The sequence below is a fragment of the Hemitrygon akajei genome, chromosome 27 (assembly GCF_048418815.1).
Source record: "Hemitrygon akajei chromosome 27, sHemAka1.3, whole genome shotgun sequence".
Classification (NCBI taxonomy): domain Eukaryota; kingdom Metazoa; phylum Chordata; class Chondrichthyes; order Myliobatiformes; family Dasyatidae; genus Hemitrygon; species Hemitrygon akajei.
In genome coordinates this window covers 332,053-346,328 of record NC_133150.1, presented here as the reverse complement: position 1 = coordinate 346,328, position 14,276 = coordinate 332,053, and positions in this window count along the sequence as shown.

The window sequence follows — 14,276 nt, the reverse complement described above, 5'->3', positions numbered from 1 at the left end:
ATGTAAACATTATTTTACTTGCCATATGATTTATAGTATTCAACCAATTTTATCAGTGTGCTACCAATATTCCAGGAGTTACTTTCAGTAACATCACCTTTTGTACTCAATGGAACATTAGCGTTTACAGAATTAAACAAAGATATTGGCTGTTCCACTCTAAATATTATGAGGGAGGTTCCTGAATTCAGCTTGCATTTGAGTATTCCATGGCTCTGACAGTGTGCATGCAATATCTATACAGTTCCAGCTCACCCTTACTTATGTGCACATCCTTAACTAAAAATACATAGAATAGAAAGTAATGCATTCAGCTCAAATTTGCTGAAAACTACTATCTAACTTGTTGTAAACATTATTTTACTTACCAGATGATTAGAGTAGCATGCAACCAATTTTATGAGTGTGCGAGAAGTGACTTTCAGTTTCATTACCTTTTGTACACAATGGAACATTTGCGTTTACAGAACTATAGAAAGATACTGGCGTTTCCACTCTAAATGTTATGAGGTAGGTTCCTGAATTCAGCTTGCGTTTGAGTATTCCATGGCTCTGAGCAGTATTCATGCAATATCTACACAGTTCCAGCTGATCCTGAGTAGTTATGTACACATCCATATCTCAAAATGCATAGTACAGAAAGTGATGCATTCAGCTCAATCGAGTGTAGATTTGAATTTTGCTGAAAACTACTATATGTAAACCATGTTATTTTACTTTCCATATGATTTAGAGTAGTATGCAACCAATTTTATCAGTGTGCTACCAATTTTCTAGGAGTTGCTTTAAGTAACTCACCTTTTGTACGCAATGGAACAGTTGCGTTTACAGAACTAAACAAAGATATTGGCTGTTCCAGAGATGTTGTGAGGTAGGTTCCTGAATTCAGCTTGCCTTTCACTATTCCATTGCTCTGAGTAGAAGACATGCAATATCTACACAGTTCCAGCTGATCCTGAGTAGTTATGTACACATCCTTAACCAAAATGCATAGAATACAAAGTAATGCATTCAGCTCAATAGAGTGAGCAGTTGAATTTTGTACACAATGGAACCTTAGCGTTTACAGAAACAAAGATATTGGCTGTTCCACTCTAAATATTATAAGGGAGGTTCCTGAATTCAGCTTGCCTTTCACTATTCCATTGCTCTGGGTAGAAGACATGCAATATCTATACAATTCCAGCTGATCCTGAGTAGTTATGTACACATCCTTAACCAAAATGCATAGAATACAAAGTAATGCATTCATCTCAATAGTGTGTACAGTTGAATTTTGCTGAAAACTACTATGTGCTAACTTGATGTTAACCTTATTATTTTACTTACCATATGCTTTAGAGTAGTATGAAACCAATTTTATCAGTGTGCTACCAATTTTCTAGGAGTTGCTTTAAGTAACTCACCTTTTCTACGCAATGGAACAGTTGCGTTTACAGAACTAAACAAAGATATTGGCTGTTCCACACGAGATGTTGTGAGGTAGGTTCCTGAATTCAGCTTGCATTTGAGTATTCCATGGCTCTGACAGTGTGCATGCAATATCTATACAGTTCCCTTACTTATGTGCACATCCTTAACTAAAAAATACATAGAATAGAAAGTAATGTATTCAACTCAAATTTGCTGAAAACTACTATCTAACTTGCTGTAAACATTATTTTACTTACCATATGATTTAGTGTAGTATGCAACCAATTTTATGAGTGTGCTACCAATGACCGAGAGCTGACTTTCAGTTTCATTACCGTTTGTACACAATGGAACATTTGCGTTTACAGAACTAAAGATATTGGTTGTGCCACTCTAAATGTTATGAGGTAGGTTCCTGAATTCAGCTTGCATTTGAGTATTCCACGGCTCTGAGTAGAAGAAATGCAATATCTATACAGTTCCATATCACCCTGACTGGTTATGTACACATCCATATCTCAAAATGCATAGAATCTGCATTTAGCTCAATAGCAGATCTGAATTTTGCTGAAAACTAGTATGTGCTAACTTGATGTAAACATTATTTTACTTACCATATGATTTACAATAGTATGCAACCAATTTTATCAGTGTGCTACAAATTTTCCAGGAGTTGCTTTCAGTAACTCACCTTTTGTACGCAATGGAACATTAGCGTTTACAGAACTAAACAAAGATATTGGCTGTTCCACTCTAAATATTATGAAGGAGGTTCCTGAATTCAGCTTGCATTTGACAATTCCATTGCTCTGAGTAGAAACATGCACTATCTATACAGTTCCATCTCACCCTGACTGGTTATGTAAACATCCATATCTCAAAATGCATAGAATATGCATTTAGCTCAATAGCAGATCTAAATTTTGCTGAAAACTAGTATGTGCTAACATGTAAACATTATTTTACTTGCCATATGATTTATAGTATTCAACCAATTTTATCAGTGTGCTACCAATATTCCAGGAGTTACTTTCAGTAACATCACCTTTTGTACTCAATGGAACATTAGCGTTTACAGAATTAAACAAAGATATTGGCTGTTCCACTCTAAATATTATGAGGGAGGTTCCTGAATTCAGCTTGCATTTGAGTATTCCATGGCTCTGACAGTGTGCATGCAATATCTATACAGTTCCAGCTCACCCTTACTTATGTGCACATCCTTAACTAAAAATACATAGAATAGAAAGTAATGCATTCAGCTCAAATTTGCTGAAAACTACTATCTAACTTGTTGTAAACATTATTTTACTTACCAGATGATTAGAATAGCATGCAACCAATTTTATGAGTGTGCGAGAAGTGACTTTCAGTTTCATTACCTTTTGTACACAATGGAACATTTGCGTTTACAGAACTATAGAAAGATACTGGCGTTTCCACTCTAAATGTTATGAGGTAGGTTCCTGAATTCAGCTTGCGTTTGAGTATTCCATGGCTCTGAGCAGTATTCATGCAATATCTACACAGTTCCAGCTGATCCTGAGTAGTTATGTACACATCCATATCTCAAAATGCATAGTACAGAAAGTGATGCATTCAGCTCAATCGAGTGTAGATTTGAATTTTGCTGAAAACTACTATATGTAAACCATGTTATTTTACTTTCCATATGATTTAGAGTAGTATGCAACCAATTTTATCAGTGTGCTACCAATTTTCTAGGAGTTGCTTTAAGTAACTCACCTTTTGTACGCAATGGAACAGTTGCGTTTACAGAACTAAACAAAGATATTGGCTGTTCCAGAGATGTTGTGAGGTAGGTTCCTGAATTCAGCTTGCCTTTCACTATTCCATTGCTCTGAGTAGAAGACATGCAATATCTACACAGTTCCAGCTGATCCTGAGTAGTTATGTACACATCCTTAACCAAAATGCATAGAATACAAAGTAATGCATTCAGCTCAATAGAGTGAGCAGTTGAATTTTGTACACAATGGAACCTTAGCGTTTACAGAAACAAAGATATTGGCTGTTCCACTCTAAATATTATAAGGGAGGTTCCTGAATTCAGCTTGCCTTTCACTATTCCATTGCTCTGGGTAGAAGACATGCAATATCTATACAATTCCAGCTGATCCTGAGTAGTTATGTACACATCCTTAACCAAAATGCATAGAATACAAAGTAATGCATTCATCTCAATAGTGTGTACAGTTGAATTTTGCTGAAAACTACTATGTGCTAACTTGATGTTAACCTTATTATTTTACTTACCATATGCTTTAGAGTAGTATGAAACCAATTTTATCAGTGTGCTACCAATTTTCTAGGAGTTGCTTTAAGTAACTCACCTTTTCTACGCAATGGAACAGTTGCGTTTACAGAACTAAACAAAGATATTGGCTGTTCCACTCGAGATGTTGTGAGGTAGGTTCCTGAATTCAGCTTGCATTTGAGTATTCCATGGCTCTGACAGTGTGCATGCAATATCTATACAGTTCCCTTACTTATGTGCACATCCTTAACAAAAAAATACATAGAATAGAAAGTAATGTATTCAACTCAAATTTGCTGAAAACTACTATCTAACTTGCTGTAAACATTATTTTACTTACCATATGATTTAGTGTAGTATGCAACCAATTTTATGAGTGTGCTACCAATGACCGAGAGCTGACTTTCAGTTTCATTACCGTTTGTACACAATGGAACATTTGCGTTTACAGAACTAAAGATATTGGTTGTGCCACTCTAAATGTTATGAGGTAGGTTCCTGAATTCAGCTTGCATTTGAGTATTCCACGGCTCTGAGTAGAAGAAATGCAATATCTATACAGTTCCATATCACCCTGACTGGTTATGTACACATCCATATCTCAAAATGCATAGAATCTGCATTTAGCTCAATAGCAGATCTGAATTTTGCTGAAAACTAGTATGTGCTAACTTGATGTAAACATTATTTTACTTACCATATGATTTACAATAGTATGCAACCAATTTTATCAGTGTGCTACAAATTTTCCAGGAGTTGCTTTCAGTAACTCACCTTTTGTACGCAATGGAACATTAGCGTTTACAGAACTAAACAAAGATATTGGCTGTTCCACTCTAAATATTATGAGGGAGGTTCCTGAATTCAGCTTGCATTTGAGTATTCCATTGCTCTGAGTAGAAGACATGCAATATCTATACAGTTCCATCTCACCCTGAGTACTCATGTACACATCCATATCTCAATATGCATAGAATAGAAAATAATGCATTCAGCTCAATCGAGTGTAGATTGAAATTTTGCTGAAAACTACTATGTGCTAACTTGATGTAAACCTTATTATTTTACTCACCATATAATTTAGAGTAGTATGCAACTAATTTTATGTGTGCTACCAATTTTGGACAAGTTACTTCCAGTAACATCACCTTTTGTACACAATGGAACATTAGCGTTTACAGAAATAAACAAATATACTGGCTGTTCCACTCTAAATGTTGTGGGGTAGGTTCCTGAATTCAGCTTGCATTTGAGTATTCCACGGCTCTGAGTAGAAGAAATGCAATATCTATACAGTTCCATCTCACCCTGACTGGTTATGTACACATCCATATCTCAAAATGCATAGAATATGCATTCAGCTCAATAGTAGATTTGCATTTTGCTGAAAACTAGTATGTGTTAACTTGATGTAAACATTATTTTACTTACCATATGATTTACAGTAGTATGCAACTAATTTTATGTGTGCTACCAATGTTGGACAAGTTACTTCCAGTAACATCACCTTTTGTACACAATGGAACATTAGCACACCAGTGTGCTACAAATTTTCCAGGAGTTGCTTTCAGTAACTCACCTTTTGTACGCAATGGAACATTAGCGTTTACAGAAATAAACAAATATACTGGCTGTTCCACTCTAAATGTTGTGGGGTAGGTTCCTGAATTCAGCTTGCCTTTGACAATTCCATTGCTCTGAGTAGAAGACATGCAATATCTATACAGTTCCATCTCACCCTGCGTAGTTATGTACACATCCATATCTCAAAATGCATAGAATATGCTTTCAGCTCAATAGTAGATTTGAATTTTGCTGAAAACTACTGTGAGCTAACATGATGTAAACATTATTTTACTTAACATATGATTTAGTGTAGTATGCAACCAATTTTATCAATGTGCTACCAATATTCCAGGAGTTACTTTCAGTAACTCACCTTTTGTACGCAATGGAACATTAGCGTTTACAGAACTAAAAAAAGATACTGGCGTTTCCACTCTAAATATTATGAGGTAGGTTCCTGAATTCAGCTTGCATTTGAGTATTCCATGGCTCTGAGCAGTATGCATGCAATATCTATACATTTCCATCTCACTCTGAGTAGTTATGTACACATCCATATCTCAAAATGCATAGTATAGAAAGTAATGCATTCAGCTCAAGAGAGTGTAGTGTTGAATTTTGCTGAAAACTACTATGTGCTAACTTGATGTAAACATTATTTTACTTACCATATGATTTACAATAGTATGCAACCAATTTTATCAGTGTGCTACAAATTTTCCAGGAGTTGCTTTCAGTAACTCACCTTTTGTACGCAATGGAACATTAGCGTTTACAGAACTAAACAAAGATATTGGCTGTTCCACTCTAAATATTATGAAGGAGGTTCCTGAATTCAGCTTGCATTTGACAATTCCATTGCTCTGAGTAGAAACATGCACTATCTATACAGTTCCATCTCACCCTGACTGGTTATGTAAACATCCATATCTCAAAATGCATAGAATATGCATTTAGCTCAATAGCAGATCTAAATTTTGCTGAAAACTAGTATGTGCTAACATGTAAACATTATTTTACTTGCCATATGATTTATAGTATTCAACCAATTTTATCAGTGTGCTACCAATATTCCAGGAGTTACTTTCAGTAACATCACCTTTTGTACTCAATGGAACATTAGCGTTTACAGAATTAAACAAAGATATTGGCTGTTCCACTCTAAATATTATGAGGGAGGTTCCTGAATTCAGCTTGCATTTGAGTATTCCATGGCTCTGACAGTGTGCATGCAATATCTATACAGTTCCAGCTCACCCTTACTTATGTGCACATCCTTAACTAAAAATACATAGAATAGAAAGTAATGCATTCAGCTCAAATTTGCTGAAAACTACTATCTAACTTGTTGTAAACATTATTTTACTTACCAGATGATTAGAGTAGCATGCAACCAATTTTATGAGTGTGCGAGAAGTGACTTTCAGTTTCATTACCTTTTGTACACAATGGAACATTTGCGTTTACAGAACTATAGAAAGATACTGGCGTTTCCACTCTAAATGTTATGAGGTAGGTTCCTGAATTCAGCTTGCGTTTGAGTATTCCATGGCTCTGAGCAGTATTCATGCAATATCTACACAGTTCCAGCTGATCCTGAGTAGTTATGTACACATCCATATCTCAAAATGCATAGTACAGAAAGTGATGCATTCAGCTCAATCGAGTGTAGATTTGAATTTTGCTGAAAACTACTATATGTAAACCATGTTATTTTACTTTCCATATGATTTAGAGTAGTATGCAACCAATTTTATCAGTGTGCTACCAATTTTCTAGGAGTTGCTTTAAGTAACTCACCTTTTGTACGCAATGGAACAGTTGCGTTTACAGAACTAAACAAAGATATTGGCTGTTCCAGAGATGTTGTGAGGTAGGTTCCTGAATTCAGCTTGCCTTTCACTATTCCATTGCTCTGAGTAGAAGACATGCAATATCTACACAGTTCCAGCTGATCCTGAGTAGTTATGTACACATCCTTAACCAAAATGCATAGAATACAAAGTAATGCATTCAGCTCAATAGAGTGAGCAGTTGAATTTTGTACACAATGGAACCTTAGCGTTTACAGAAACAAAGATATTGGCTGTTCCACTCTAAATATTATAAGGGAGGTTCCTGAATTCAGCTTGCCTTTCACTATTCCATTGCTCTGGGTAGAAGACATGCAATATCTATACAATTCCAGCTGATCCTGAGTAGTTATGTACACATCCTTAACCAAAATGCATAGAATACAAAGTAATGCATTCATCTCAATAGTGTGTACAGTTGAATTTTGCTGAAAACTACTATGTGCTAACTTGATGTTAACCTTATTATTTTACTTACCATATGCTTTAGAGTAGTATGAAACCAATTTTATCAGTGTGCTACCAATTTTCTAGGAGTTGCTTTAAGTAACTCACCTTTTCTACGCAATGGAACAGTTGCGTTTACAGAACTAAACAAAGATATTGGCTGTTCCACTCGAGATGTTGTGAGGTAGGTTCCTGAATTCAGCTTGCATTTGAGTATTCCATGGCTCTGACAGTGTGCATGCAATATCTATACAGTTCCCTTACTTATGTGCACATCCTTAACTAAAAAATACATAGAATAGAAAGTAATGTATTCAACTCAAATTTGCTGAAAACTACTATCTAACTTGCTGTAAACATTATTTTACTTACCATATGATTTAGTGTAGTATGCAACCAATTTTATGAGTGTGCTACCAATGACCGAGAGCTGACTTTCAGTTTCATTACCGTTTGTACACAATGGAACATTTGCGTTTACAGAACTAAAGATATTGGTTGTGCCACTCTAAATGTTATGAGGTAGGTTCCTGAATTCAGCTTGCATTTGAGTATTCCACGGCTCTGAGTAGAAGAAATGCAATATCTATACAGTTCCATATCACCCTGACTGGTTATGTACACATCCATATCTCAAAATGCATAGAATCTGCATTTAGCTCAATAGCAGATCTGAATTTTGCTGAAAACTAGTATGTGCTAACTTGATGTAAACATTATTTTACTTACCATATGATTTACAATAGTATGCAACCAATTTTATCAGTGTGCTACAAATTTTCCAGGAGTTGCTTTCAGTAACTCACCTTTTGTACGCAATGGAACATTAGCGTTTACAGAACTAAACAAAGATATTGGCTGTTCCACTCTAAATATTATGAGGGAGGTTCCTGAATTCAGCTTGCATTTGACAATTCCATTGCTCTGAGTAGAAACATGCACTATCTATACAGTTCCATCTCACCCTGACTGGTTATGTAAACATCCATATCTCAAAATGCATAGAATATGCATTTAGCTCAATAGCAGATCTAAATTTTGCTGAAAACTAGTATGTGCTAACATGTAAACATTATTTTACTTGCCATATGATTTATAGTATTCAACCAATTTTATCAGTGTGCTACCAATATTCCAGGAGTTACTTTCAGTAACATCACCTTTTGTACTCAATGGAACATTAGCGTTTACAGAATTAAACAAAGATATTGGCTGTTCCACTCTAAATATTATGAGGGAGGTTCCTGAATTCAGCTTGCATTTGAGTATTCCATGGCTCTGACAGTGTGCATGCAATATCTATACAGTTCCAGCTCACCCTTACTTATGTGCACATCCTTAACTAAAAATACATAGAATAGAAAGTAATGCATTCAGCTCAAATTTGCTGAAAACTACTATCTAACTTGTTGTAAACATTATTTTACTTACCAGATGATTAGAGTAGCATGCAACCAATTTTATGAGTGTGCGAGAAGTGACTTTCAGTTTCATTACCTTTTGTACACAATGGAACATTTGCGTTTACAGAACTATAGAAAGATACTGGCGTTTCCACTCTAAATGTTATGAGGTAGGTTCCTGAATTCAGCTTGCGTTTGAGTATTCCATGGCTCTGAGCAGTATTCATGCAATATCTACACAGTTCCAGCTGATCCTGAGTAGTTATGTACACATCCATATCTCAAAATGCATAGTACAGAAAGTGATGCATTCAGCTCAATCGAGTGTAGATTTGAATTTTGCTGAAAACTACTATATGTAAACCATGTTATTTTACTTTCCATATGATTTAGAGTAGTATGCAACCAATTTTATCAGTGTGCTACCAATTTTCTAGGAGTTGCTTTAAGTAACTCACCTTTTGTACGCAATGGAACAGTTGCGTTTACAGAACTAAACAAAGATATTGGCTGTTCCAGAGATGTTGTGAGGTAGGTTCCTGAATTCAGCTTGCCTTTCACTATTCCATTGCTCTGAGTAGAAGACATGCAATATCTACACAGTTCCAGCTGATCCTGAGTAGTTATGTACACATCCTTAACCAAAATGCATAGAATACAAAGTAATGCATTCAGCTCAATAGAGTGAGCAGTTGAATTTTGTACACAATGGAACCTTAGCGTTTACAGAAACAAAGATATTGGCTGTTCCACTCTAAATATTATAAGGGAGGTTCCTGAATTCAGCTTGCCTTTCACTATTCAATTGCTCTGGGTAGAAGACATGCAATATCTATACAATTCCAGCTGATCCTGAGTAGTTATGTACACATCCTTAACCAAAATGCATAGAATACAAAGTAATGCATTCATCTCAATAGTGTGTACAGTTGAATTTTGCTGAAAACTACTATGTGCTAACTTGATGTTAACCTTATTATTTTACTTACCATATGCTTTAGAGTAGTATGAAACCAATTTTATCAGTGTGCTACCAATTTTCTAGGAGTTGCTTTAAGTAACTCACCTTTTCTACGCAATGGAACAGTTGCGTTTACAGAACTAAACAAAGATATTGGCTGTTCCACTCGAGATGTTGTGAGGTAGGTTCCTGAATTCAGCTTGCATTTGAGTATTCCATGGCTCTGACAGTGTGCATGCAATATCTATACAGTTCCCTTACTTATGTGCACATCCTTAACTAAAAAATACATAGAATAGAAAGTAATGTATTCAACTCAAATTTGCTGAAAACTACTATCTAACTTGCTGTAAACATTATTTTACTTACCATATGATTTAGTGTAGTATGCAACCAATTTTATGAGTGTGCTACCAATGACCGAGAGCTGACTTTCAGTTTCATTACCGTTTGTACACAATGGAACATTTGCGTTTACAGAACTAAAGATATTGGTTGTGCCACTCTAAATGTTATGAGGTAGGTTCCTGAATTCAGCTTGCATTTGAGTATTCCACGGCTCTGAGTAGAAGAAATGCAATATCTATACAGTTCCATATCACCCTGACTGGTTATGTAAACATCCATATCTCAAAATGCATAGAATATGCATTTAGCTCAATAGCAGATCTAAATTTTGCTGAAAACTAGTATGTGCTAACATGTAAACATTATTTTACTTGCCATATGATTTATAGTATTCAACCAATTTTATCAGTGTGCTACCAATATTCCAGGAGTTACTTTCAGTAACATCACCTTTTGTACTCAATGGAACATTAGCGTTTACAGAATTAAACAAAGATATTGGCTGTTCCACTCTAAATATTATGAGGGAGGTTCCTGAATTCAGCTTGCATTTGAGTATTCCATGGCTCTGACAGTGTGCATGCAATATCTATACAGTTCCAGCTCACCCTTACTTATGTGCACATCCTTAACTAAAAATACATAGAATAGAAAGTAATGCATTCAGCTCAAATTTGCTGAAAACTACTATCTAACTTGTTGTAAACATTATTTTACTTACCAGATGATTAGAGTAGCATGCAACCAATTTTATGAGTGTGCGAGAAGTGACTTTCAGTTTCATTACCTTTTGTACACAATGGAACATTTGCGTTTACAGAACTATAGAAAGATACTGGCGTTTCCACTCTAAATGTTATGAGGTAGGTTCCTGAATTCAGCTTGCGTTTGAGTATTCCATGGCTCTGAGCAGTATTCATGCAATATCTACACAGTTCCAGCTGATCCTGAGTAGTTATGTACACATCCATATCTCAAAATGCATAGTACAGAAAGTGATGCATTCAGCTCAATCGAGTGTAGATTTGAATTTTGCTGAAAACTACTATATGTAAACCATGTTATTTTACTTTCCATATGATTTAGAGTAGTATGCAACCAATTTTATCAGTGTGCTACCAATTTTCTAGGAGTTGCTTTAAGTAACTCACCTTTTGTACGCAATGGAACAGTTGCGTTTACAGAACTAAACAAAGATATTGGCTGTTCCAGAGATGTTGTGAGGTAGGTTCCTGAATTCAGCTTGCCTTTCACTATTCCATTGCTCTGAGTAGAAGACATGCAATATCTACACAGTTCCAGCTGATCCTGAGTAGTTATGTACACATCCTTAACCAAAATGCATAGAATACAAAGTAATGCATTCAGCTCAATAGAGTGAGCAGTTGAATTTTGTACACAATGGAACCTTAGCGTTTACAGAAACAAAGATATTGGCTGTTCCACTCTAAATATTATAAGGGAGGTTCCTGAATTCAGCTTGCCTTTCACTATTCCATTGCTCTGGGTAGAAGACATGCAATATCTATACAATTCCAGCTGATCCTGAGTAGTTATGTACACATCCTTAACCAAAATGCATAGAATACAAAGTAATGCATTCATCTCAATAGTGTGTACAGTTGAATTTTGCTGAAAACTACTATGTGCTAACTTGATGTTAACCTTATTATTTTACTTACCATATGCTTTAGAGTAGTATGAAACCAATTTTATCAGTGTGCTACCAATTTTCTAGGAGTTGCTTTAAGTAACTCACCTTTTCTACGCAATGGAACAGTTGCGTTTACAGAACTAAACAAAGATATTGGCTGTTCCACACGAGATGTTGTGAGGTAGGTTCCTGAATTCAGCTTGCATTTGAGTATTCCATGGCTCTGACAGTGTGCATGCAATATCTATACAGTTCCCTTACTTATGTGCACATCCTTAACTAAAAAATACATAGAATAGAAAGTAATGTATTCAACTCAAATTTGCTGAAAACTACTATCTAACTTGCTGTAAACATTATTTTACTTACCATATGATTTAGTGTAGTATGCAACCAATTTTATGAGTGTGCTACCAATGACCGAGAGCTGACTTTCAGTTTCATTACCGTTTGTACACAATGGAACATTTGCGTTTACAGAACTAAAGATATTGGTTGTGCCACTCTAAATGTTATGAGGTAGGTTCCTGAATTCAGCTTGCATTTGAGTATTCCACGGCTCTGAGTAGAAGAAATGCAATATCTATACAGTTCCATATCACCCTGACTGGTTATGTACACATCCATATCTCAAAATGCATAGAATCTGCATTTAGCTCAATAGCAGATCTGAATTTTGCTGAAAACTAGTATGTGCTAACTTGATGTAAACATTATTTTACTTACCATATGATTTACAATAGTATGCAACCAATTTTATCAGTGTGCTACAAATTTTCCAGGAGTTGCTTTCAGTAACTCACCTTTTGTACGCAATGGAACATTAGCGTTTACAGAACTAAACAAAGATATTGGCTGTTCCACTCTAAATATTATGAAGGAGGTTCCTGAATTCAGCTTGCATTTGACAATTCCATTGCTCTGAGTAGAAACATGCACTATCTATACAGTTCCATCTCACCCTGACTGGTTATGTAAACATCCATATCTCAAAATGCATAGAATATGCATTTAGCTCAATAGCAGATCTAAATTTTGCTGAAAACTAGTATGTGCTAACATGTAAACATTATTTTACTTGCCATATGATTTATAGTATTCAACCAATTTTATCAGTGTGCTACCAATATTCCAGGAGTTACTTTCAGTAACATCACCTTTTGTACTCAATGGAACATTAGCGTTTACAGAATTAAACAAAGATATTGGCTGTTCCACTCTAAATATTATGAGGGAGGTTCCTGAATTCAGCTTGCATTTGAGTATTCCATGGCTCTGACAGTGTGCATGCAATATCTATACAGTTCCAGCTCACCCTTACTTATGTGCACATCCTTAACTAAAAATACATAGAATAGAAAGTAATGCATTCAGCTCAAATTTGCTGAAAACTACTATCTAACTTGTTGTAAACATTATTTTACTTACCAGATGATTAGAATAGCATGCAACCAATTTTATGAGTGTGCGAGAAGTGACTTTCAGTTTCATTACCTTTTGTACACAATGGAACATTTGCGTTTACAGAACTATAGAAAGATACTGGCGTTTCCACTCTAAATGTTATGAGGTAGGTTCCTGAATTCAGCTTGCGTTTGAGTATTCCATGGCTCTGAGCAGTATTCATGCAATATCTACACAGTTCCAGCTGATCCTGAGTAGTTATGTACACATCCATATCTCAAAATGCATAGTACAGAAAGTGATGCATTCAGCTCAATCGAGTGTAGATTTGAATTTTGCTGAAAACTACTATATGTAAACCATGTTATTTTACTTTCCATATGATTTAGAGTAGTATGCAACCAATTTTATCAGTGTGCTACCAATTTTCTAGGAGTTGCTTTAAGTAACTCACCTTTTGTACGCAATGGAACAGTTGCGTTTACAGAACTAAACAAAGATATTGGCTGTTCCAGAGATGTTGTGAGGTAGGTTCCTGAATTCAGCTTGCCTTTCACTATTCCATTGCTCTGAGTAGAAGACATGCAATATCTACACAGTTCCAGCTGATCCTGAGTAGTTATGTACACATCCTTAACCAAAATGCATAGAATACAAAGTAATGCATTCAGCTCAATAGAGTGAGCAGTTGAATTTTGTACACAATGGAACCTTAGCGTTTACAGAAACAAAGATATTGGCTGTTCCACTCTAAATATTATAAGGGAGGTTCCTGAATTCAGCTTGCCTTTCACTATTCCATTGCTCTGGGTAGAAGACATGCAATATCTATACAATTCCAGCTGATCCTGAGTAGTTATGTACACATCCTTAACCAAAATGCATAGAATACAAAGTAATGCATTCATCTCAATAGTGTGTACAGTTGAATTTTGCTGAAAACTACTAT